Source organism: Mesocricetus auratus, unplaced genomic scaffold, assembly GCF_017639785.1.
Source record: "Mesocricetus auratus isolate SY011 unplaced genomic scaffold, BCM_Maur_2.0 Super-Scaffold_100041, whole genome shotgun sequence".
NCBI lineage: Eukaryota > Metazoa > Chordata > Mammalia > Rodentia > Cricetidae > Mesocricetus > Mesocricetus auratus.
The window spans coordinates 1,592,436-1,620,215 of NW_024429218.1; positions in this window are offsets into that span (position 1 = coordinate 1,592,436).

Sequence of the window (27,780 nt, forward strand, 5' to 3'; positions counted from 1 at the left end):
AGTAAAGCTTCAAAGCAGCCTCTGATGATTTGGTGTTTTTTAAAGCAGTGGTCTTAGCCTTTTTCTAGGTCAAAGACCCCTCTGGAAACCTAATGAAAGCTATGGTGCCACATACCATATAAACCCCCAAACTTAATGAGTCATCAATAATTGCAGGGGTTCATAGACCCCAGGACAAGAATTTCTCCCTCTAACATCACATCTTTTTCAAATCTTCCCTGAAAGGCCCTGATGAATATTGATCCTTCTGACCTCATTTCTGACTATTTTACCTCGTCCAATTTCCTAGGACTTTGGTACCCATCCACACAAAGCTAGCATTCGGAGGATATGATTTGGGGTGGATGGGTGTGTTCATTTATTCTTAGACAATTTCATATGTTTATATATCAAATTTGAGGCATATTCACCCACTCTCACCCTCTCTTACCCCTCTACCTCACTGAAACCCTCTTTCTCCCCAACAAGCCCTTTCCTACACACGTGTGTAGATTCATAGACCTTCAGTGAGAGGTGTGGCTTCACAAGCCCTGCACCAAAGCATGATGGAATGACAATGGATCCCATTCTCTACAGGTCTTGTGCAGGCAACCACAGCTTTAGCAGGCTCATGAGTGTAATAGCCATATCATATTTAAAAGACACTGTGTTATTACACCCCTCCCTGTAGTGAGTCTCTGTCCTGTCATCCATCTCCCAAATCACAACATAGAGACTTACTATCTGTTATGAGAAGCTTTTTCCTTGAGAGAAGCCTTCCCGCCAGTCTGGTTCTAGAGCCGCATCAGTCCAAAATAAACACACAGGAGGCTATATTAGTTATGAAGCTGTTGGCCTTGCTTGTTTCTTACTGGCTAGCTCTGACTTAAGTAATTACCCCATAATTGTTAATCTAAGTATGTTTCTTACCGGAGAATAGTTCCAGGCTTCCTACCCCATGGCGTTACATGTTGACTCTCCTGTGTTTCTCCTTCCCAGAGTTCTCCTGGACTCCTAATCCCACCTATCTAGATTCCTATTGGCCCAACAGTTTTATTGACAAATGCACAGGACTTCCCCCCAACATCTCCTCTTTTCTGTTTAAACAAAAAAGAAAGGTCTTAACTTTAACATGGTCAAATTGTATATAACAGAACAGTTATCAAATAAGAACATAGTTACAATATTTTAGCAACCCTGAATTATGAAAGCTCGGCTAATAGCGTAGGCTTGCTTTTTAGATAGCTCTTATACCTTAATTAACCCATTTCCATTATACTATGTGCTGCCCCAAGGCTCATTTACCTCATCTACATACTGTCCATCCTGCTTTCCTGCTTCTTCAGAGTCTCCTTGTATCTCTCCCCTTCTCTTTCCCAGCATCCTCTGTGCCTGGAAATCCTGCCTAGCTATTGGCTGCTTAGCATTTTATTAAACCAGTCTGAGTGACACTTCTTCTCCATGTACAAAAAGATTATTCTACAACATCTCCCCGACTTCTGGCTCTTACATTCTTTCTGCCCCATATTCTAGGATGTTTCCTGAGTCTTTGGAGGTGAGATGTCCATATAGATGTCCATTTAGCACTCCACAGTAGTTTGGTTTCTGTGCTTTGACCAACTGTGAGTCTTTGTATTAGCTGCTGCCCACACTAGAGAATCTTTCCTGATAAACGCTGAGAACATCCCTAAGCAATGAATTATAAAGACAATCATTTAACGGTGGTTTGACACCATGTCTATTTAGCAAGACAGCTGTAGAAAGCTCTTCCCTAAAGCCTATAAGCTCCCCAGCCACAGGTTCTTGGCCAGCTTTTATAGTACAAGGCAAGTCAACTGGTAAAGACTTTAGACTGTTTAGTGTTTTTATAGCAAGCATCTATTCTCATTAGTAGCTTCCCTTGTCCTGTAAATATATTTTTAATATTATCCCTACATTCATCACTTATCCATCTGCCTATAAACCCCACTACTAACTACTCATTCATTCATTCATTTTCCAACTAGTCATTTTTAAAACTTTCCATGTTCTGGGAACTCTTCCATCCTGGAGTCTTAGAAGATATCAGGAAACAAGCCAATGACTCCCTGCCTTTGTGTCATTCCATTTGAGCTTATAATGCACAAATAAAATAGAAATTATGATATGATGGACTCAAAACTCTACAGAAGATCAGGCTCTCTGAAAGCATGCAGAAGGGATATTTATCCAAGATATGGGAGAAGAAGTGAAAAGAGTGCTTCCTGGAGGTACTGGTAAGAAAGAATGAGTAGGAGTTACTCAACACTGAAGGGAAGAGTATACAACTGTGCAGAGACTTGGACTTATCGTGAAGATAAAGAATAACATCTTGGTTTTAAGAAGCATTATAATGATCACATTTGAGACTCCCTAACCTCATTATAGCTGTCTAGAGGGGACAAGGGATTGGAAGAATCAAACCCATGATAAGAAACTACTGAGAAGCTGATGTGATGGTCCGCAGTGTGACCTAGATTTGAATAAAGGCAGCAGGATTGGAGGAAGAGTGAGTATCTTGCGAAACTATAGATTGCAGAAATGGTAAGAAGATGTGATTGACTAAGTTAGCAGTGAGACTGAGGGATGATGCACTGTTTTGTGGTTTGGGCAAGTGTCTGGGGCCACAATTAGGGGACAATAGAAAAGGTCTGTCAAAGAAGCAAGACAAGAGGATGAATGAAGCTTTGGACATGCTAAGCTTGACTGAGTTGCCCGCAAGATATTCAAGCAGAAACTTCCCAGTCAATTAGGTTTAAAGTTTAAGAAAGACCCAGCCTGACAGACTAGGGGTTCAGCAATTATCTCATAACTATTAAAGCCAGGAGTAGAGGATGCAGAGCACCAGTTTTAAAGAGGAGTTTGCCACACTCCTTCGGGAGCATTCTGGAGATGCAGTTAGGTGTTTTTTTCTGTTGTCATTGGATTGGCAGAAATAGCTGGGTGGGAGCCAGAGATGCTGGATACAAAGCTGTACTAAAGATATTCGGACATGAAGAATGACTTTTTCATCCCAAACGACTTTCTCATCGTTTACGGTGATTTAAGATGCATTGTTACGTAACTTCACTGTGCAAACACCAGAGACTGAACTGAGATGGCAACAGCGTAATAAGACAATAACACCTGATGGAACAACCACAGTCACCAACCCATATTTAAATTAACAGTGCACAACTGTTCATTGGATTCTCTAGAACTGCAACTGCTACAGCAGAGATTTCTCTGTAAACATAGCTCACACATAGTATCCCAAACTGTGAAATCTTGGCTTCTGCTTACTCAGCTTCTCTCTTTGATATCCCACAAGCAGCTCAAAGCTAAATTGTCCCATTTAACTCCCTTCCCCTCAACACCTAAATGGTAAGTGGTTCCCACCTACAAGGATAACAATTTGATGCCACAGCTTCCCAACCATCCTCAGCTTTCCTTTGATTCTCACACTATATACTCAGCTCATCTGGAAATCCTCATGGCTCTACCATCAAAATACCTACAGAATCTCACCACATCTCCCTAACTCTACTCATTAACTATTCTGAGCCTGATTATCTCTCTGGCAGATTATTGCATATGAACAATAATAATAAATGTCTTTTCATTCAAGATCTTGTCTCTCCCAGGACTTCAGATCAGTTCAGAATTTCAAGTTTTGAATTATGCTTGTAGTTAGGAGAAGGAAAGGATTCCAGAAAGTGCGCGATGAATAGTGGGATCCAACAGAGTGACCGTTCACTAAATTCTCCAAACACCTCTGTACTTCTAAGAGCAGCACTGAACACTGGGACAGTCTCTGCTTAAACCCCTATTAACCTTTGTCACTTGAACTTAGTTCCACTTTCTAAAATAAAAAAGAAAATGCTTTCCTTTCTTGCGCACATTGTCCAAAGGCTGAGTTTAAGCCAGCAATCTCTGTACAGCCTCTCACTGTCTCATCTCTTTGTTTTCACTGGAAAATCTACTGGGCCTTCATCTCTTATATGCTTAAACTCTTTCTGTGTCTTCAGGGTGCTTTCTGCGTTGGCTCAGCCTATCCTTCTTACAGCACAGACCCCAAAAGGTACATAAAATTCCGGGTGTCCTATAATGGTACGTGTCTGATTGAGAGCCAAACACTGCCTGGAGTCTTAGTGATTATTCATTCCCCTCATGCTGCTCTAAAGGTTGAGTGCTGGCCTAAAAGCAATGTGGAGTCAGGGCTGAAGAATTCACAGAGCTCTCCAGAGGAGAGGCTGAGCTAGCAAAGGCAAAAAGAAAGGCAGAGTTCCAGGGAGGAGATTGGAGGCAGAAGCTGCTGCAGCGAGTGAGTGGGGCCCATTGTGGCTCACTGGAAACCCCATACCCGAAGCCCTGTAACCCATGTTTAGTTGAGGCTGCACATTTGAACTTGGAACCAGGTTAGGAAACAAAGCTCATTTCCCCCTAAGTCCTTTAGTCACTCATTTGGGCTAAACCAAAATCCTCCTGTTTGTGAACCTATAGCATGCCTATAATTTTTATAATTAAAAAATGGTTTTTAGTGCAGGCAGTGATGGTGCACTAGGGAGGCAGAGGCAGGTGGGATCCCTGTGAGTTCAAGGCCAGCCTGACACAGGCTCCAAATCTACACAGAGAAATCCTGTTTCAAAAATAAAAAACAAATGTTTTCAGAAAATATATTTTGATCATGTTTTCCCTTTCCTCAACTCCTTCCATAGGCTCCCCACCTCCTTCCCTACCCAACTTCATCTTACGTTCATCCCCCCAATACACACACCAAAAAAAAAATCAGAACAAGTAAGCAATAAACCAATAAGATAAAATGCTGTTTTGCTTACAAAATCTTACTTGGTGTTGTTTTTATTTTTCTGTGTGTTCCACTTAACTGTTTAGATTTCCTCCCACTTCTGCCTAACAGCCTTCAGGCTTGCTTCAAGGAGACACTTAAAGCTCATTTTTATTGCATATCCACCATAGTACTGAGCTAAATGCCTCCAGCCTCCTCACCTCCTCCTATCAGTTGTATTCAGCTGTGGTGAGAAGCACTGAATTAAAAGGTGCTGTTAATGTGCAAATAAGATACTGGGCTCCGCATCCTTGCACATGGTAACTTACCTGTTCAGCTAAGAACCACTCAATGCACAGCAAAGGGCTGAGACGTGAGACACACATTGTAGACTCCAAAAGCCTCAAGAGAGAGGAAGGGTGGGGAATCCATACACAAATCCAGCAAGCAGTGTGATCTAATAATAATTAAGGGATCGTAGGCTTGGAAGCCAAATACACTGTATTCTAGTTCCAGTGTTGCCTCTTACTGACTCTGTAATCTTGGGAGGGTGAACTAACCCCCGGACCACCATTTCTACTAAAGGGTTGAACTGTGGGTGCCGCTTTCCTCTCACCGACCCAAGACCTTGCACATTCTGATCAGCCTCACATGCTGCTCAGTGGGTTATAGACTGTGCCATGGAAAGACAAGGCTCACGAATGAAAGAACTGAGAGATACCAGCCCGACAGGGACATGAAAGTCAGTGAGTCACTCTCCGCCATCATTTATTAGAAATGTACATCCTAGCTTTCCCTTTCCTTCCGCCAGTCCCTCCAGTGTCTCTGTGTCCCCTTTCACTCTCAAATTGATAGTCTCTCTCTTTTCCTCGTTTACAACTGTTATACACAAACACATATGCACAGATATATGAATGCAGCGTTGATGAGTCTGTTTTTGTTGTTCGTGTATATGGTTTCAGGACTGATCACCTTTTGTTGGATAAACAATTAGAGGGTTCATCCCTAGGAGAGCTAACTCTCCGTCCCTCAGCCGTCATTAGCAGCAGAAGTTCCTTGTCTGTGAGTGAAACCCCGTGAGATTTCTCCTCTGCAAATTCTCCCTCACCTTTCTCTAGTCAACACGTCCCCTCATAGCACCTTATTGTTTAAATACATGGAACAGGACTGAGGACCCTTCAGTCAGTAAAGTGCTTAAGAATCAGGACCTAGACTTTATCTTCAGAACCTACACAAAAATTTTTTGAAAAGTCAGGAAAAATGGCAAATTTGCAATCCAGCACTAGGGAGTTGGAGACAGGCAGACCTCTAGGACTGACTCACAAGCTACTCTAGCTAAATCAGTAAGTTTCAGGCCAATGAAGAGACCCTGTCTCAAAACAAAAACAAAAACAAAAACAAAGCAAAACAAAAAAACAGTGAACAGCACCTGAGGAGTGACACCTAAGGTTGTCTTCTGACCTCCACCTCCACCTCCAACAGACACACAAGCACATGCATGCACATGAGAATGGATGCTCATACACACACACACACACACACACACACACACACACACACACACACACACACACACCACACACGACATGGATGCTGTCATGCCTCCTCTCCGTTTGTCACTGAGATTAACAGAAAGCAAGCAAGAGCCTTGCACATCAGTATCGGGTCTTCCAATTTCCTGTTGCTAAGACACCTAATACCACTTTCACCCAGAAATGAAATCACTTGGCATCTAGCCTTAGCTGAAATTTTCTTTTCCAGATGAATCTCTCTGGGTGAGACGTGAATTGTTTTAGGCTAACTTCCCCCTCACTTTGCATGCCATGAACTTGGAGGGAGGGCTGCTTTATGCACTCAGACACTTTCATTTGGTTCCTTTCCCCAAAGAAATAGATAAAATGCCTGCATGTACTCACACACACCCCTCTGAGCAGCCACAGTAAACAATCCACTAGCTGCAGGGAGGTGTGAATTTCTAGAAGTCCTCATTTGCATGTGACCCGCATTGGAGCAGAGAATTCACAGTTCATGGGTGTAGGAACAATTTTTCAGTTAGGCATAATGCTTTTCTTCATCATGTTTGTTTGGAACCACATGGAAGGAGGAGCTCTGACTAGGTGGGAATGCAACATGCAACGTAGCAATTATAGTTCAAGCAGTGGGATGTTTGTCTGTCACCAAAAGCTTCTGAGTGCATAGTTTTTACAACGCAAATGTCCTCAGTAATAACTAGTGGATGATTCCTCGTACTGGAATGAATGGGCAAATTCTATGGGAATCTTCTAAATGATCACTGACTGTATACATGCACTCACTGTTGTGTGTGACCAGCCTGATTGTCTGCAGCTCCCCTGCCAGTCTCTGAATCCTCTCGATTCCCTAGGCTAATGTCTCTTCGATCCATCTTACTCTTTTAAAGCACTACCTACCATCTGGAGCAAACAGATCTAGCAGCACAGCTTGCCCTCACTTTAAACCAAAGAGGGAGGATGGACAAAGAGGAGGCAGACAGGGAGGTATTCCTGATTGGAAGCACAGTGTGGTGATGTATCTGCTTGAAGAGAGAAGAGAGGAGACACCGCTGGATAATATGGTACTGAGGCCTGGCTGAGATGCAGAGGGAGATAACATTAGAAATACAGGTTGCTGTCAAGTTGTTGAAAAGCTCAACTGCCCATCAATGCGCATTTTTCCCTTTCCTTTTCTTTTTTTCTTCATTTTATTATGAGACCTATGGAGAACCATTGAAGATTTTTTAGAGGAAAGAAATTTGTCGTCATTGTGGCTTCGGTGTAAAAGACAGACTGAAGCACACAGTAAAAGCTGTGGAAGTGCTTAGATGTGCTGGGTTTCTTACTTGAAAGAAACAGAATGTAACTCGGTCCAACATGGTTTGTGCCTCCCTGTGTGATGAGCATTGTGCTGATGGCAAGTGTGGACAGGTGAATTGTATTGAGTCCTTACCCTTAGGAATCATAATGCAATAGAGATTCATACTCAGCAAACACAACTGGACATTTACACTCTCCATTAAAAGTGCTTTTGACCACAAAGGATAGAACTTATAAAATGGCAGTGCTTACTAAATACATCAGCTGGCTGCAGAACACAGAATCGGCATATTGTTAGTCTATCAACTTGTCATTCAATGACTGAAAGACAAATTCTCCAACTCCAGTTGCTACACAGAGCCAAGGAAAGACTTTCACTTGCATCCCACTGGTGTTTCCCTAGTTCCTTGGGCAGCCCCATTTGTTAGGGTGCCTAGAGACTGTGTATCTAGTTTTCCTAGCCTACAGATCAGAAATAATTACAAGGAAAAAAGATAGGGGGAGGGACTCCTATATAGTCTTACCTGTAAACACTTTTATGCCCAATATTGCCTCATGATATTGATCAATTGGAATGCAGTGCTTGCCTAGTATGCAAAAGGCAGTGGGTTTGATCCCAGAACCACATAGAATGATGTAGTGGACACTATTAGAATCTCAGAGTTCAGGAAGGAGAGGGGAGAAGATCAGAAGGTCAATGCCATCCTTACCATCCTAACTACAGGGTAAATTCAAGGCCAGCCTGAGGTAAATGAAACCCTGACCCAAGTTAAAGCAGATCCTGTTCTGTGAAGTGGGGATCATTTCCAGAGTTATGGGCAAAGAAACTGAACCATGGAACTGCATAGCATATGCAATGAGACTTGAGCTTGAGAATTAGACATAAACACACTGCAACCAACTATACTTCACTCTAGCCTTCATTTGCCTGAAAGTAAAGAGGCAGACAAAATGGCTGTAGAAACCTAGAGGGAGAGTCCAAGCTGGGTTGTAAGTGAGGTCCTACAGAGTAGAGCAAAGACATGTTGAACAGCAGAGCCCATGGCCCAGAGTCCTAAAACCATGAGCTGTTGTGTTGTTGGGGAAGAACAAGGAGCAGTGGGGAGACACAGGGTATCTTTCAAGAAATTGCCTAAGACCACAGCATGTATTACTCCTAATGTCTGTTCCCAGGCCACCTACTCTTGCATGTTAAAAGAAGCCAGGTTGACCCCAAAAGCTAAACAGTGGAACTATTGTTGTCTGTAGATGAACTTTCTTGTCAGGACCATTGGCTCCCCAATAATGACACAAAGACTTCTCATTAATTATGCAATCTTGACCAATAGCCTAGGCTTATTTCTAACTAGCACTTGAAACTTAAACTAACCCGCATCTTTAAATCTACATTCTTTTCCATGGCTCAGTCACCTTTACTTTGTAATGCCCATGCTGCTTCCTCTGTGTCCCTGGCATCTCCGCCTTCCTCCAGCCTCCTCTGTGCCTGACTCTGGCCTAGCTATTGGCCACTCAACTTTTTGCTAAACCAATCAGAGTGACATCTTCACAGTGTGAAAAAGAGTATTCCATAACAGTTGTAATGAAACCACTGGTAAAGAATTTGCATGTGCCTCCAAAACAGTAGCCTGTAAAATATATGATAATGTGTTGAAAGCGTTTGTAAAACAAATACTGAGTGCAAGGCACTGGTGGATAAAGGACATAACTGTCAGTCACTGTCATGTATGGCCCTCATAGGTCTCCTTACGTTACAGCCTACCCAGACCTATATTCCTCCCATAGTCTTAGTTAGGGTTCTATTGCTGTGAAGGGATGCCATGACCATGGTAACTCCTATAAATGAAAATATTTCATGGCAGTTGGCTTACAATTTCAGTGATTTAGCACATTATCATCATGGTGGGCAGGCAGACATGGTACTGGAGAAGGAGCTAAGAGTTCTATATCTTAATCCATAGGCAGCAGGAAGTGAACTGCAACAGAAGGCGAGGCTTGAGTATAAATGAGACCTCAAAGTCCACCTCCATAATAACACACTTCCTCACCAAGGCCACATGTACTCCAACAAGGCCACAGCTCCTAATGTATCATTCTGTATTGACCAAGCATTCAAACACATGAGTCTATGGGAGCCATTCCTATTCAAACCACCACAAGGACACTAGTTATTTTCTTCCTGTGACAAAAGTGACTTTGGGCAGGAAGAGTTTACTACTCATGATTTGAGGAGACATGGTCCATCATACTAGAGCAGGCTGGGCCATAGGAACATGAGACAGCTGTCACGTAGCATTTGCAATTAGGAAGCAGGCAGAAATGGAGGCTGGTTCATCAAGAGCTTTCTCTTTATATTATCCTAGGAGAGCAGCCAGAGGAGTCATAACACTCACATTTAGGGTATGTCTTTCTTCCTCAGTTAATTCTCTACTCACAGGCAAAGCCAAAGGGTTGTTTCCTAGGTGATTCTATATCCAACAAACTGAAAACCAAGATTAAGCATAGTGTGTGGGTAACTTCTAAAAAGTAGCAAGATTATCACTTCTCATGTGTTAGCTCTCTTCTCAATGTAATTGCTGTATACTTGGAGGCTGTGACTCCCAGCTAGTCAGGAACCTGCCACTATTTTGTTATGGTTTTCATACTTACAACATTGTGGTCTTCTTAGGTCCCATCTGTAAACCCAGACAATATCTTCAAGAGGAAAAACTCAGTCCCACAAGCATTCTGCAAACCTAAATGGAATATCCAGACTTCCCAACACCTTTCATATTGGGACATTGTTTCCTGTAGGTTGCACATATAAAGGCTCCTTTGTAATCTAAAAAAATAAAATGAAGTTCTTCCCTCATGACAAATTGCTGTGTTTTTAATATTTCTGAACAGGTGTGTAATGACTAAAATATGTTTACAGATGCTTTAAATGCCATACTATTCAAAATGACATTTAGCACATGGGTTGTTGAATGTACATATGTGGCAAGATGACAACCATAAATTTGTGATAAACTAGATCTGTATGTTCTACTGATAATTCTAGGACACTCAAGCCTGTGAGAACCCATTTCTAAAAAAGTTTTGTAGGTCCCAAGCATGACTGACCCCCAGGTTCAGAACCACTGTGATGGGGGAAATCCTATGTATATGTCAATAAAGCACTGTTGGGCCAATAGGGAACCAAGATAGGTGGGACTAGGAGTCCAGGAGAACTCTGGGTAGGAGGAACAGGAAGTCAAGATGTAACGCCATGGGGTAGGAAGCCTGGAAACCTCTCCAGTAAGAGAAATACTTAGATTAGCCATTATGGGATAAATACTTAAGTCAGAGCTAGCCAGTAAGAAACAAGCAAGGCTAACAGCTTCATAATTAATATAGCCTCCTGTGTGTTTATTTGGGACTGATGCGGCTCTAGAACCAGGCTGGCGGGAAGGCTTCTCTCAAGAGAAAGGCTTCCCTTTACACCACTGGGTTAAAATATTTTATCTTTACAACTCTAGAGTGATGGGTTACTCCCAGTCCCCAAAATTTTGTGATGTCATTCATGCTGTAAAGTTTTATAGACATGGGTCTTCAAAGCAAGAAAACTCATTTATAGAGTTCTCAGTGAGGAAACCAAGATCTGTGTCTAATAGGAAGAGCAGAGAAGCTCAAGAAAGGATTGAGCACCAAGAAAATGTGTATCCAAGCCCTGTCCTGATAAAGCATGGCTGGGGAATTACTTTCTTCTAGCAGCTGAGCTCTTAGCCCACTGCCTGAGGGAGGCTAACCCCTGCTATTTTACTTCGGACACTTTCCCAGGTCATATACTCCACCTGGCACAAGATTCTGGCTTCCAGTATACAAGGTGATTTGTCTTTCTACAAAACAAATACAGTCAGAGAGAGAAGAGAAGCAAGTGATAAATAACCTCAAACTGGAAAGCTACTGTGGAAGTTTGGAGCCAAGAGAGAAAAACAAAAACAAACCCCCAAGAAAACATAAAAGCTCAGGATGATTTATTTCATAATTTAAAACTCAAAATCGCCTTCGGGTGGTAGGACTTGTTTGCCCAGTTTTACCCTGGAGTGAGTCATATATAGCTAAGTTATACACCCTCAGAAAACCCAGGAATTTTCTAGTGGGAGCACTAAGATGTCATTAAGCCCAGCACTGTGTGCTGGTGCCAGAATCCAATGTCCTTTGAAATTGAGAGCAACAGCAAGAAAGCCTCAGGGCTATGCTAAGGTCCCCATAGTCTCATCCAGGAGATGGCTGAGAAAGAATAGCAGGGAGGAGAAAATCACTTTGGCCTTAGGAGCAGGGCACAAGTGAGATAAAGACAAAGTTCGTAAATTGAAGGTTTGGTGGGCAGTGGGGCAAAAGAGAAAGAAAATCCTTATGGCACTGAATAGATTGAATTTTGTCTCCCAAGGAGGCACAGACTGACAGCAACCACAGCAAGCCCAAACATGTATCGGTTATCTACTCCCACAACAGTACAGCATAACAAACAGCCCCAATCATCAGAAACAAAGAGATACGAGACAGTGGGGTGTGTGTGTGTGTGTGTGTGTGTGTGTGTGTGTGTGTGTGTGTGTTTACCTACAAGTCTAGAAGTCTGTTTTGGCTATTCTCAGCTGGTTTTCCTATCATATCTTGGTAACATAATGAGTCACTGTAGATTGCTGACAAAACTTTCATTCACATTGTTGGAAGTCAGTTGCCATCAGTGAACCAGAAGATATAAGAGGCTCCTGTGTCTGTCACTATCCAGCAGAGTTTCCTGGACTTGTTCATACAGTGATGGCAAAATTCCCAGAAAATAGTAGAAACACAAAAAGCTGAGTCTGAAATCCAGCCCAGACTCAAATAATGGGAAAATAGATCCTACCTCCTGACAAGAGATGATGAAAAGATCAGTACCAGCAGACACAGGTGCAGAGAGAAATGCTGAACTTGGGGGAGAGGTGCATTTTGTTGTCAATCTCCCAGAACAGCACAACTGGCAATGCCTTAGAGGGGAGCAGAAACATTACCATTGGATCACAGGCTGGGACTGAAGATCTGTTCATTAGAAGGCAGAGACCATCTCACAAGAAAAGACTAAGGCAGCCTGAGCTGTCTAGTGACAAAGTGGACAGCCTCAGGAACCAATACTTTGTCCTAATAGTAACTACTAATGTGAATTGACTGCTTATAATGTGCATCAGATAATGCTCCAGGGACCCACAGAAACCTATCATCATAGTAATGCTTGGGATTGTCAAGTAGGCATGTTGTACTGAGGAGAGCCCACCTCTCTCAGAGCAAAGCACACCAAATTGTGAGCCAGGCATGCAGCCAGTACCAACTAGAGAAGGAAAACATTTTCTCTAATTCACGTCAATCCAGGTGATGAAAAACTAGCAATAACTTTGTCTACGCATGAAGTTAGCATCATTCTGACTCCCATAGGGATAAACACACAAAAAAAACTGGGAGAGTTTATGTCAAAGACCCTGGAATAACCAGGTTATTAGTAAAACAGATTTGCACTGAGACCACTTGAGTTCACAGCCAGCACCCTGGACTGTGATACTGCTGCCTCATTTGATCCATAAGAGGCCTACTAGAAAGAAGACAGAATTTCTATCTCACAGATGAGAGATCCACAACTCAAAAGAAATTAAGGAACTTGGTGAGAGAATTTAATGTACCAGCACCAATGGACATTTAGTGTCCTTTCCCTCAAAGCCTATAAATAGGCAGGTTAAGATTTGTTCTTGGTGTGACCAACCCCCAGTGGTCAGAAGTAAGATAAAGTGTACACATGGTTTCCTGTGTGAAAATACAGCTCTAAAGCTGGGAAATATCTGGACAGGACATTTAGCTTTTTCTTTCATTATTCGCCATGATGCAGGCAGAATCTGACCAGGATGCTGATCACTGACTGCTGTATACATGGGCTCTGGAATGCATTCTCCTTCCTGGAGATACCGAGACCTTCTCAAACCTGCTGCACTACTATGTTGACCTCCAATGGGATCCTATGGAGCAGTGGTTCTCAATCTTCCTGATGCTGTGACACTTTAATACAGTTCCTCATGTTGTAGTAACCCCCAACTATATGATTATTTTCATTGCTATTTCATAACTTTAATTTTGCTACTGTTATGATTTGTAATGCAAATACCTGTGTTTTCAGATAGGCTTAGGTGACCTCTGTAAAAGGGCCATTCAACCCCAAAATGGTCATGACCCACAGGTTAAGAACCACTACTATAGAAAACAATTTAAAACAAAATGGCCATCAGACAAGATGGCTCAGGGGAAAAAGCTTAATGACCTGAGTTCAATCCTCATAACACATGTAAAGGTTGGAGGAGGGAACCAACGTCACAAAGTTTTTCTCTGACCTCCACACAAGCACAGTGGAAAATGCCCCGCCCTGTGTGCATAACTAACACACACACACACACCAAACACTTTCATGCCCAATATTGCCTCATGATATTGATCAATTGGAATGCAGTGCTTGCCTAGTATGCAAAAGGCAGTGGGTTTGATCCCAGAACCACATAGAATGATGTAGTGGACACAGGCTAATGAAAATAAATACATAGAGTTTAAGTATCATTTTCCATGCGATAGACTCTCCCACATGGACTTAGAAGGAGCATGAGTAACAAAAGAGGGAAAGAGAATGAGTGCCGAGGGCCAGAGTATCATGGCAGCACACACCACCCTCCGACATGGCAGTCTAGATCTCCCGTGGAATGGGGTGCCCAGCTCGTCCCACTTCACTAACAGGACACCATGCCTCACTTCTGCACCTGCTTCTGCACTGCGGGACACCAAGCACAGTGTAAGCCCTGATGCTGCAGACCCCAGACTGTCAGCCAACTGCACCAGTGGACCCTGTTCAGTCCAGATGATTGCCGGGTTTGAGACCTCTATCTACAATTGATTTTCTCAGTCAGAAAATAGGAAAATGTCATCTCACCAGAACATGTTAAGAATCTAGTGACCAAAATCAAAAGGTACAAAGTTTCATTTAAAAGGAATGGTTTTTAGAATGATTACATTGATGACTATAGTGAGTAATGATACAGCATATATTTCAAAATGGCTGGGAGATTTTAAATGCTCACACCCCAAATAATAAGTGTGTGAAGTGAATAAGGTGATCATTAACCTGGTTAAGTCACTAAATAATCTTTGCACATATCAAAATACATTGCTAACACATCAATATATGTAATTATTATTTGTCATTTAAAATTTAAGGACATTGAGCAGCTGTTCAGGCGGTGGCATCAGGCACACACACAGGCCGGCTTCTGGGCCTGTGTTCCAGTGCCTGGGGATCGCCTGGGAACTGCACAGAGTTTCCAATCCTGGTGGGAGCCAAACATCCCAGACTCCAGGACTTCTCTCCCACCAACGAGACCAGGAAACTAGAGGAGCCAGGGAGAACAGGGGAGCAGCTGTTCTGGCTGCAGGATCAGGTACAAAAGATCCAGAATAGGGTCCAGGGGACCAGGTGGGAGGCTAAATGCCCCAGATTCCTGTTCTTCTCCACCCACGGGACCAGAACAAGGACAAGGAATAGAAGAACCACCAGATTATTGGACTTGCTAGCACCCACCAAAAGGGAACCCTGGTCTCCTAACCACCAGATCAGTAAGGGGCTCTTTCTGCAACCACTAGAATAAGAGATGGGAAAGAGACAATACAAAAACACACTCAGCAACAGAAAAACAAATATGACACCACCAGTTTCTAGAAACTCCATACCAGCAAGACTCCAACATTCCAATGCGAATGAAGCAAAAGAGAATGACCTTAAACCCACCTTCATGAAAATGATAGAGGCCCTAAAAGAGGATATAGGAAAATCCCTCAAAGAAATGGAAGAAAAAACAAACCAAAAAAATGCAAGAAATGGAAGAAAAAACAAACCAAAAAATGCAAGAATTGGGAAAAAAACAGACCAAAAAGGGCAAGAAATGGAAGAAGAAACAAAGCAAAAAATGCAACAAATAGAAGAAAAAACACAGCAAAAAATGAAAGAAATAGAAGAAGAAACATACCAGAAAAGACAGGAAATGGAAGAAGAAACAAAGCAAAAAATGAAAGAAATGGAAGAAAGAACAAACCAAAAAATTCATAAAAGGCAACAAATGGACAAAAAGATAAACCGAAAATTGCAAGAAGCAATGCAAACACTGCAAGGGTTGAAAACTGAAATACACACAATAAAAAAATGCAATCTGAATAAAGGCAGGAAATAGAAAAGCTGGGCAAACAGTCAGGTACTACCGATACAAGCATTACCAACAGAATAGAAGAGATGGAAGACAGAATCTCAAGTGTTGAAGATACACTAGGAGAAATGGATTCATCAACCAAAGAAAACCTTAAGTCCAAGAAATCCTTAACACAAAACATCCAGGAAATATGGGACACCATGAAAAGACCAAACCTAAGAATAATAGGTATAGAAGAAGGCAAAGAAAACCACCTCAAAGGGGCAGAAAACATATTCAACAAAATCATAGAAGAAAACTTTCCCAACCTTAAGAAACACATGCCAATGAAGGTACAAGAAGCTTACAGAACACCAAATAGAGTGGACCACAAAAAGTCCCCTCGCCACATAATAATCAAAACCCCAAATACACAGAATAAAGAAAGAATATTAAGAGCAGCTAAGGAAAAAGGCCAAGTAACATATAAAGGCAGACCTATAAGAATTACACCTGACTTCTCCATGGAAACTCTTAAAGCCAGAAGGTCCTGGATAGATATTCTACCAACACTAAGAGACCATGGATGCCAGCCCAGACTACTATACCCGGCAAAGCTCTCAATCACTATAGACGGAGAAAACAAGATATTCCATGACAAAACTAGATTCAAGCAATACGTATCCACTAACCCAGCCCTACAGAAAATTTTGGAAGGAAAACTCCAACCCAAGGAAGCTAACTACAACCAGAAAAACATAGGCATTAGAGAATCCCTCTCTACCAACAGCCAAAAGAACAAAGGGGTGAAATTCCACACATAATTCCACCAACAACAACCATTGCAAATCGAAGAAGGATGAGCAATCAATGGTCATTAATATCCCTCAACATTAATGGCCTTAACTCACCCATAAAAAGACACAGGCTAGCAGAATGGATTCAAAGACAGAACCCTTCCTTCTGCTGCATACAAAAAACACACCTCACCCTCAAAGACAGACATTACCTGAGAATTAAAGGTTGGGAATAATTTTTCAATTAAATGGACCCAAGAAACAAGCAGGGGTAGCAATCCTAATATCTAACAAACTAGACTTTAAAATAAAATCAATCAAAAGAGATGAAGGAGGTCATTACATACTCATCACAGGTGAAACCCACCAAGAGGAAGTGTCTATCCTGAACATCTATGCCCCAAATACAAAGGCACCTACATTCGTAAAAGAAACATTACTAGAACTTAAATCACATCTAAAGCCCCACACAGTTATAGTGGGAGATTTCAACACACCACTCTCACCACTAGACAGGAATACCAGACAGAAACTCACCAAAGAAGCAAAGGGTCTAATAGAAGTAATGACCCAACTGGGATTAACAGACATCTATAGAACATTTCATCCACATAAAAAAGAATATACCTTCTTCTCACCACCACATGGAACCTTCTCAAAAATCGACCACATACTTGGCAACATATCAAACCTCAGCAGTTACAAAAAATTGGAATAACTCCATGCATCTTATCAGACCACCATGCTTTAAAATTAGAATTCAACAACAACACAAATTGCAGAAAACCTACAAACTCATGGAAATTGAATAGTGCTCAATTGCACCATTCCTGGGTCAAAGAAGAAATAAAAAAAGAAATTAAAGACTTCCTTGAATTCAATGAGAATGAAGACACAACATACCCAAACCTATGGGACACTTTGAAAGCAGCGCTACGGGGAAGTTCATAGCACTAAGTGCCCACATGAAGAAAGTGGAAAACAGTTATACTAGAGAATTAACAGCACAGCTGAAAGCTCTAGAACACAAAGAAGTAAACTCCCCCAGGAGGAGCAGACGCCAGGAAATAATCAAATTGAGGGCTGAAATATATGAAGTGTAAACTAGGAAAACAATACAAAGAATCAATGCAATGAAGAGTTGGTTCTTTGAGAAAATCCACAAGATAGACAAACCTTTGTCCAAACTTACCAAACAGCAGAGAGTGAACATGCAACTTAAGAAAATCAGAAATGAAAAGGGGGACATAACAACGGACTCTGAGGAAATTCAGAGAATCATCAGGTCATACTTTGAAAACCTGTCCTCCACAAAATTCAAAAATTTAAAGGAAATGGACGACTTCCTGGATAGCTATCACTTGCCAAAATTAAATCAAGAACAGATAAGAAATTTAAATAGACCTATAACCCCTATGGAAATAGAAGAGGTCATCAAAAATCTCCCAACCAGAAAATGTCCAGGTCCAGATGTCCTCAGTGCAGAATTCTACCAGAAATTCAAAGAACAGCTTATACCAATTCTTCTCAAAGTATTCCACACAATAGAAGCAGAAGGGTCTTTGCCAAACTCTTTCTATGAGGCTTCAATAACCTTGATCCCCAAGCCACATAAAGACACAACTAAGAAAGAGAACTTCAGACCAATATCCCTCATGAACATTGTTGCAAAAATACTCAATAAAATACTGGCAAATTGGATCCAAGAACACATCAAAACAATCACTCACCACGATCAAGTAGGTTTCATCCCAGGGATGCAGGGATGATTCAACATATGAAAATCCATCAACGTAATCCACCATATAAACAAGCTGAAAAAAACAAAAATCACATGATCATCTCACTAGATGCTGAAAAGCCTTTGACAAAATCCAACACCCCTTCATGATAAAGGTCTTGGAGAGATCTGGGATAACAGGGACATACTTAAACATAATAAAAGCTATATACAGTAAACCAACAGCCAACATCAAATTAAATGGACAGAAACTCAACGGAATTCCTCTTAAATCAGGAACAAAACAAGGCTATCCACTCTCTCCATACCTTTTCAACATAGTACTTGAAATTCTAGCCATTGCCAGATGACAACAAAGGGGGATCAACGGGATACAAATTGGGAAGGAAGAGGTCAAACTTTACTGTTTGCAGATGATATGATAGTTTACATCAATGACCCAAAGAACTCTACCAGGGAACTCTTACAGCTTATAAACACCTTCAACAAAGTGACAGGCTACAAGATCAACTCAAGAAAATCAGTAGCCCTACTATATACAGATGATAAAAGGGCTGAAAAAGAAATCAGAGAAACATCACCCTTTACAATTGCCACAAACAACATAAAATACCTTGGGGTAAAGCTAACCAAACAAGTGAAAGACCTGTATCGCAAGAGCTTTGAATCTTTAAAGAAAGAAATTAAAGAAGCCCTCAGAAAATGGAAAGATCTCCCATGCCCTTGGATAGGTAGGATCAATGTAGTAAAAATGGCAATCCTGCCAAAAGCAATCTACAGATTCAATGCAATCCCCATTAAAATCCCAGCACAATTCTTCACAGACCTTGAAAGAACAATAATCAATTTTGTATGGAAAAACAAAAGACCCAGGATAGCCAAAACAACCCTGTTCAACAAGGCAACGTTCAGCGGCATCACCATCCCTGACCTCAAGCTCTATTATAGAGCTATAGTCCTGAAAACAGCTTGGTATTGGCACAAAAATAGACAGGTAGACCAATGGAATCGTATTGAAAATGCAGATATTAACCCACACATGTATGAACATCTGATCTTTGACAAAGAAGCTAAAAATATACAATGGAATAAAGAAAGCATCTTCAACAAATAGTGCTGGCATAACTGGAGGCTGGTATGTAGAAGAATGCGGATCCATCCATGTTTATCAGCATGCACAAAACTTAAGTCCACATGGATCAAAGACCTCAACATAAATCCAGCCACACTGAACCTCTTAGAAGACAAAGTGGGTGTTACCCTTGAACGAATTGGTACAGGAGACAACTTCCTGAACATAACTCCACTAGCAAAGACAGTGAGATAAACAATTAATAAATGGGACCTCCTGAAACTGAGAAGCTTCTGTAAGGCAAAGGACACAGTCAACAAGACAAAAAGGCAGCCCACAGAACGGGAAAACATATTCACTAATCCCACATCTGACAGAGGGTTGATCTCCAAAATTTACATAGAACTCAAGAAGCAAGTCTCCAAACACCAAAGGATCCAATTTAAAAGTGGGCTGCATGTTGGGGGAAGTCCTGTGCATTTGTCAATAAAGTACTGTTGAGCCAATAGGAAACCTAGATAGGAGGGACTAGAAGTCCAGGAGGACTCTGGGAAGGAGAAACACAGGAGTTCGAGATGTAACCGCCATGGGGTAGGAAGCCCAGAACTATTCTCCGGTAAGAGAAATACTTAGATTAACAATTATGGGGTAATTACTTAAGTCAGAGCTAGCCAGTAAGAAACAAGCAAGGCCAACAGCTTCATAATTAATACAGCGTCTTGTGTGTTATTTGGGGACTACAACTCGGCAGAGCCCAGGCAACTGGCGGGTGATACACCAAAGCGGCTAGCAAGGAAAGCTTCTTGTAACAGCTGCAGAACTAAATAGAGAATTTTCAATAGAGGAGTCTAAAATGGCTGAGAGGCACTTGAGAAAGTGCTCAACATCCTTAGCCATCCGGGAAATGCAAATCAAAACAACTCTGAGATACCATCTCACTCCTGTCAGAATGGCTAAAATCAAAAACACCAAGACAATTTATGCTGGAGAGGATGTGGTGAAAGGGGGGACACTTCTCCATTGCTGGTGGGAGTGCCAACTGGTTCAGCCACTTTGGAAAGCAGTATGGAGATTCCTCAGAAAAATTGGAATAAACCTACCACAAGACCCAGCAACTCCACTCTTAGGCATATATCCAAAAGATGCCCATTCATACAACAAAGATGTCTGTTCCACTATGTTCATAGCAGCATTATTTGTAATAGCCAGAACTTGGAAGCAACCTAGATGTCCCTCAACAGAAGAGTGGATAGAGAAAATGTGGTACATTTACACAATAGAGTACTATTCAGCAGAAAAAAACAATGGAATCCTGAGATTTGCAGGCAAATGGATGGCAGTAGAAGAAACCATCCTGAGTGAGGTAACACAGTTACAAAAAGAGAAACATGGCATATACTCTCTCATATATGGATTTTAGACATAGATCTGGGGAGTGCCAGACTACAATCCCATGGCCAGAGAGTCTGGAAAACAGAAACTTCATTCAGTGGCTGATGGAAGCAGAGGCAGACTCCCACCGCTAAGCACTGGGCTGAACTCAAGAAAGCCAGTAACAGAGAGGGAGGACTGATGACAAAAGGAATTAAGACTGGGCTGGTTTAACCCCCAGAAACAGCTGACCTGACAAAGATTAGCTTTTGAATCCCAGGCTGATGCCTGGGAATCCAGCATGGGACTGATCAAGACCCCCTGAATGTGGGTGTCAGAGAGGAGGCCTAGGTAATCTATTGAGCCTTGGGCAGTAGATCAGTATTCATCCTGAGTATACACATGGACTTTGGACTCCCATCCAACAATGTGAGGTGCACTCTCACCCTGAACTCTTGGGGGAGGGTCTAGGCCCTGCCCTGTATGAAATGACAGACTATGGACACCCTCATGGAGGGCCTCACCCTCCCTGGGGAAATGAGGGGATAATGGGGGGTTGGGGGAGGGCACGGGAGGAGGGGAGGGAAAGGGAGAGGGACCTGGACCTGACTTGTGAAGCAACCTTGTTTCTTATCTAAATTTAAACTGAAATATAAATAAAAAAATTTAAGGAAGCTTAAAGATTATGAGATGATATGTAAAAATGTGCTGGCAATTAGTAAACACTATTAATTTACATATCCAGTCTTAGCCCTCTCCAAGCCCGGATCTAGACATGTACCAACTATACACTCCTCTTTCTTTTCTGCTGAATGCTAAATGGGCAGCTTCAGAATAACGTGTCCAACCAAACAGGGTGCCACACACCTGAGGTCTTAGGCCTGGGAAGACAATGATAGGAAAGACAGTGTCTCAAAGTCGGCCCTGACACACAGTGAATTTGAGATCAACATGGGCTTCAGGAGACCCTGTCTTAAGAAAAGAAAGCCATAGGTAAATAGTGGCTTGTCTGTCATTGCTGTCACCCAGTTTTCCCAGTCTCAGTGGATGACAAGGCTAACTTTCCACGGTCTCAGATAAAAATCCTGACTCTTAGGCTAGAATATGGCTCAGTGGGTATGAGTACCTACTCCAAAAGCATGAGGACCTGAATTCAAATTCACAGCACCCATGTAAAATGCCAGGTGAGGCTGCCTTTATGCCTTTAATGCCAGCTTTGATGAGGTAGAGACAGGAGGATCCCAAGAGCTCATGAGCCAGACAGCCTAGATAAAATTGTAAGCTTCGAGTTCAGCGAGAAACCCCGTCTCAAGGGAATCAGACAGAGGGTGAGCAGCATAGGACATCTCCTGATGCACTATTCTGACTACCACATATGCATAACCTGGTGTGTGCTCCTGCACACTCATATGCATGCAGCAAACATAATACACACACACACACACACACACACGCTCCACACACACACAAAGTAAATAAACTGAATGAAATCCTGACTCATAATGCCATCACGAGGACACTTCATGGGGTCTGTATTCAGAGTACATCTGAACATCTCTCAGTCCTCCATGGGCCTCAAAGGGACTAGCTCACCAGTGTAGCTTCCCTGTACTGTAGGCTGGCTGTGTCCCTCAAAAGTTCTTTTATGTGAAACCTCATCTCCCATGCAACACTATCAGGAAATGCCTATGGGTTCATGATGGTACTGCAACAGAGGGGTCATTAATCATGAGAGAATGGTTGTTATGAAAGTGCGGTCTCTGCTCCCTTGCTGTTTTCCATCCTTCAGTCTTCCACCATGGGGTGATTAAAAAAAATCCTTCATCAGCTGCAAGTCTCTTGACTTTGGACTTTCCAGTCTCAAATGGCAGGAAAAATTCTTTATAAATTACCCAATATCTGGAATTCCATTATAATAATGTAAAACAGGTCAAGATACCTGGTTTATTCAACCACACTTCCAACTGGCCTCCCTGCTTCCATGGCTGGTGACATTTGAGAGAGGTCCTCTCGGATTATAAACACTGCCACGTCCTTTCATCTGTTCAAAACTCTCTAGCAACCATTTCACTCTGCACCCAAAGTCCTGGCGATGGCCCGTAAGGTTCCGTATGCTGTGCCCACTCCCGCTTCCCATCCCCAGCTCCATTCCTTGTTCACTCCACCTAGGGGCCTTTACATGAGCTGTTGCAAATACACTGTCCCAGGATCTATACAGCCCATTCACTCCCCCCTTAACCCTGTCTGTCACGCATCTTGTGAAAAAAGGTCTTCCCCACAACTCCATTTGCAACCACGGCTCTTACCTTCAGCCTACCCATCTTGTTCTTGTTGGTGTTGTTTTGCATTGAACGCATAGGAATCCCCCTGACTCTGCTTCCCGAGTGCTGGGATTAAAGGTGGTGCCACCACACCCAGCTCCTCCCAAACTCTTTAATGTTCTTTTGTCAACGCTTAAAGGTGTACTCTTTCCTGAAGAGGAAATGCAGAGGGAGTGGATCTGAGGAGAGGGGAGGAAGAAGGCAGCTAAGAAGAGTGGAGGGGGAAAACTGTGGTCAGGATGTATTGTGTGAGAGAAGAATCTGTTTTCAATACAAATAAGTTTTCTTTAATATGTACCACTTTGTAGCATATTACATAGTCACTTGTTATGTCTATTATATGCTGTCTCTCTTGGGGGTTTGTCTAGCCTCTTTCCTGATAAATCCCAAGTATAGGGCACTGCTTATCATGGAGCAGGAACAGCACACACAGATGCAAAAGAAAGGAATGAACCAATGGAAATTATCAGCATTATTCTACTGAGCCCCTTAAACCCAGAAAGCAGTCTCATTCCTGTCCGGATCTCCACCCTTTACTGTGGGTTTTGATATTGCTGTGATGCTTGGTGTAGGTTTGCTGAAAATCTTTCTTTGAGGCAGGGAGATGCTGAACGCTGAGCTAATATAGGCTGGCCCAAAAGGACAGTTTCCCCCATATCACATTCAGAGAGCAAAATTGCCTCTGACATGCAATTTGAAACCTGAGACACCTGGATATAATGTCTTACTCAAGTAAATGGGATCAAACATCAGGGCATTTCCACTCCACCAAATGGATGTTCTGGGCTTGCTACAGACTCACAGTCCCTTCCAGTCCTCTCCGATAGCCACCCTAGGGGGAACAGATGGGTAAAGCTGACATAGTTGCTATCCAGAAGGCAATGACCTTACCTTCAGGCAGGCAAGCAACAACCCCATCAGAGCCTCACTTTAATATCTGATCAGATAGTTAACTCCCAAAATTCTATGTTGAGTCATGTCCATCCAAAGGAGCTACAACCTTCTTATGACGTCCTCAGTCCTGCAGAATGTGTGTTTCACCTGAGCTCACGTGACAGTCGGATTTCTTAGACTGCTTTACTGTGGTTAATTATGTTCATAAAGAAGTGGGAAAGACTGGCTTCACCTTGAATCTCCAGTTGGCTAACTACTTTCTGCATGTGACCTTGAGGAAGTCTGTTAGCCTGTTGCAGCTTAAATGTAGTATATTCCCTATAAGCTCATTTAGTTCCCAGCTGGGGGTGCTTTTTGAGGAAATCATGAAGCCTTGTGGGTGGGAGACAAGGCTGACATAGGTGGGTGACAGTGGATAGTCATTGAAGGTTACAGCCCTACCCTACATCCAGCTCAACCTTTCTTCTTCTTGGTCAGCACCTCGGAGGAAGCCACCACTGCAAATTCCTACCAACATGGACTGAGCTACCCCAGCCATCATGCCTTCTCTACCTTGATGAACTATATCTCCTGAACCACGAGCTAAAACAAGCCCTTCCTTTGCTAGGTATTCCATCACAGCAATGAGAAAAGTAACTAAAACCACCTTTGCACAAGTCCAGGACCCTCTGGAAATCAAAATGGTAAAACCTGGCATACACCATATCCGCATGTTCTAGGTAGATGGTCTTTGGTTAGTACACCCGGAGTTCTCCAGAATGGAGGCATTTCCCCTCTTCTTTCATTTATGACTTTCATGAGATCTCTGGGTCTCAAAACACAAGCGTTTAAGCACTACATAAGAGTTCACAGCTCGTTAATAAATTGTCATGAGTCAATGCGATGAATGGTAAAATTATAGTGAGCAAGCACTCTGAGAACACAAAACAGGGAGTTACTACTCTCAGGGGCTGGAAAGACGACAAGCAGAGTGTGACTTGTGAGTGGTTTTTATTGGTAATTTTGTTGTGGGTCAAATGAGGGGCCAGAGGAAGGGTATTCAAGGTGTCCTGGGATATTATGTCTATTATGTCTATTATGATTATAACTTTAAAGGCTTCAGCACTGAAATTCAATAGAGAATCTAAACAAACAAGCATCAAATGAACGAATCTGTATTAAGGGGCCCACATCCGCATTATTGCCTTCAATGTTCATAAGCTGGACTTTGGAGGAGCTGTGCCTGTGGCCACTAAGCAGCAGAAGTAGAGCTTTAAATAATAGGCTGAACCATAAAATCCCTGAAATTCATATGTTGAAGTTCTAACCCTCAAAGTGCTGGCATTTAGAGGTTTAAGTACTATCATGAGAGTTGAGCCCCTAGGCTGGGAGTGATACCGCTAGAATGAGACTGGAATACAACTCTCACGATACACACACACACACACACACACACACACACACACACACACACACACCTATTTCTCTCACTCTCTGGCTCTCTGGCTCTCTCTCTGTCTCTGTTTCTCTTTCTCTCTCTCTGTCTCTTTCATCCCTGCTCCTCTGTGAGGTGTAGCAGGAGGACCCTCATGTGCAGCCAGTAAAAGGGCCTCTCTATGCAGAAGTGAGTAGACCAGCACAGATCTTGCATTTCCAAGTATCTGGAGCTGTGAGGAACAAGTATCTGTGTCGTTCTATTATGGCAGCTCATGTTAAGGCAATTTTGTTTACAAAGGCATAAGTACCTGTCTCACCCCATTACACCAGGAAACACTGAGAATGTCTCAGATCTTCTGGAAAGATAGAGCCATTGTATTTATTCTTATTGATTTGCTTGGTTGGTGGTTTTTTGTATCCCAACCAAAATTTTCCCTCCCTCCTCTCCTCCCAGTTCCTCCTCCCCAATCTCTTCTCTTCCCCATCCCCATCTACTCCTCCACCTCTGTTTCTCTTCAAAAATAAGTGGACCTTCCATGGATATTATCAAGTTATAGTATCTCAACTTACAGTGAGACTACACACCTCCTTGGTAAGATGTCAATGTACCTCAAAAATTAAGTCACTGCCCCTTACTAAAAATGGTGAGAAATGACCTGGTCAGAACAGAGGTTCTCTGGGGACAGGAAATAGGTCTGAACAGGCAGCTGTCATAGGAAATGCCTAATTAGAAAGAGAATGGATAGCCACATGGAGAGCTAAAACTTAATAATAATAAAAAGTTTAGCCGTGAAAAAGTGTCTCTCTCTCTCTCTCTCTCTCTCTCTCTCTCTCTCTCTCTCTCTCTCTCTCTCTCTCTGTGTGTGTGTGTGTGTGTGTGTGTGTGTTTGTGAGAGACAGACAGACAGACAGAGACAGACACATGGGGAGGATGAAATATACACACACCAATACAGAAATAGAGACAGAGAGATAAGGGTAGAGGAAGATGGGCATGGACTTGTTCACCCACAAAGGGAAGGGACAGGTCATAGGGTTTGCGTTATAAGTGAGGTCAGATGAAGTAAATGGTCCCAGGGGAATCCTCAAAGGCTTCTTTCTTCTGTTGACACACATCACACCCTCATATGCCTTGTCCACCCACTCCATTAGGACCCTCTAGAGCAGTGGTTCTCAACATTCCTGATGCTGCAACCCTTTAATACAGTTCCTCATGCTGTGGTGACCCCAACCACAGAGTTATTTCCATTGCTACTTCCTAACTGTAATTTTGCTACTGTTATGAATTGTAATGTAAAATATCTGTGATATCCATCTGTCTTAGGCAACCCCAGTGGAAGGGTCTCATCCCACAGGTTGAGAACTACTGCTCTAGAGTATCTTAATTTGGTTAAACTTGTTTTTCCCACTAAAACCGAGAACGTACTGAAACCTGCGCTGGAAAGGCTTTCCATGGAGCACGAACGGGCCTACTGTGTGCATATAACCAGTCACTAAATAAAGTAATTATCTTGATAATGCCATTTGAAAGGCCAAGCCATCTTTCCTTGCATTAAAAATGCCACTCTTCATATACGTACTAATCCTAGATTGGGGATAAACTATGTGATATGTGACTTGCCAGCATTGCTCTTTGTGAGTGACAGATTTAGTTTATTATTCTTTAGATGCTGTCTGTCAGAACCTCTCACCACTCAGTTATCATGCAGGGAGAAATATCAGACAACAGAATCAGGAGGAATCAGTTTTAACTGGACAGGTACTCAAGCCCTACCCAGGAACTACATTGTAGTTTAGAGTTTAATTTTTTAAAAAAGCTTTCTTTTTATAGTGTGTGTGTGTGTGTGTGTGTGTGTGTGTGTGTGTGAGTGAGTGAGTGAGTGCACATGATATACATGCATGTGGAGACAGAGACACATCCCCAGGTACTATTTCTTGGTTAGTATTGACCATTCCCTCTTTGAGACAATATTTCTCAGTGACCTGGAGCTCACTGATGCAGCTAGACTGACTAACTGGCAAGACTCACCAATCTTCTTGTCTGCATATCCCTAGCACTAGGATTACAAGCGTGCCTAGATTTGTTTTTATATGAGTTCCCAGAACTGAATTCAGGTTCTTATGCTTGCCAGCCAAGAACTTTGCAGACTGTGCCATCTCCTCACTGCAAGACCCAGCAATTCCACTCTTAGGTATATACCCCAAACATGCACATTCATACAACAAGGTCATCTGTTCCATTGTGTTCATAGCAGCATTATTTGTAATAGCCAGAACCTGGAAGCCACCTAAATGCCCCTCAATGGAAGAGTGGATAAAGAAAACGTGGTATATTTACACAATGAAGTATTCAGCAGCAAAAAACAATGGA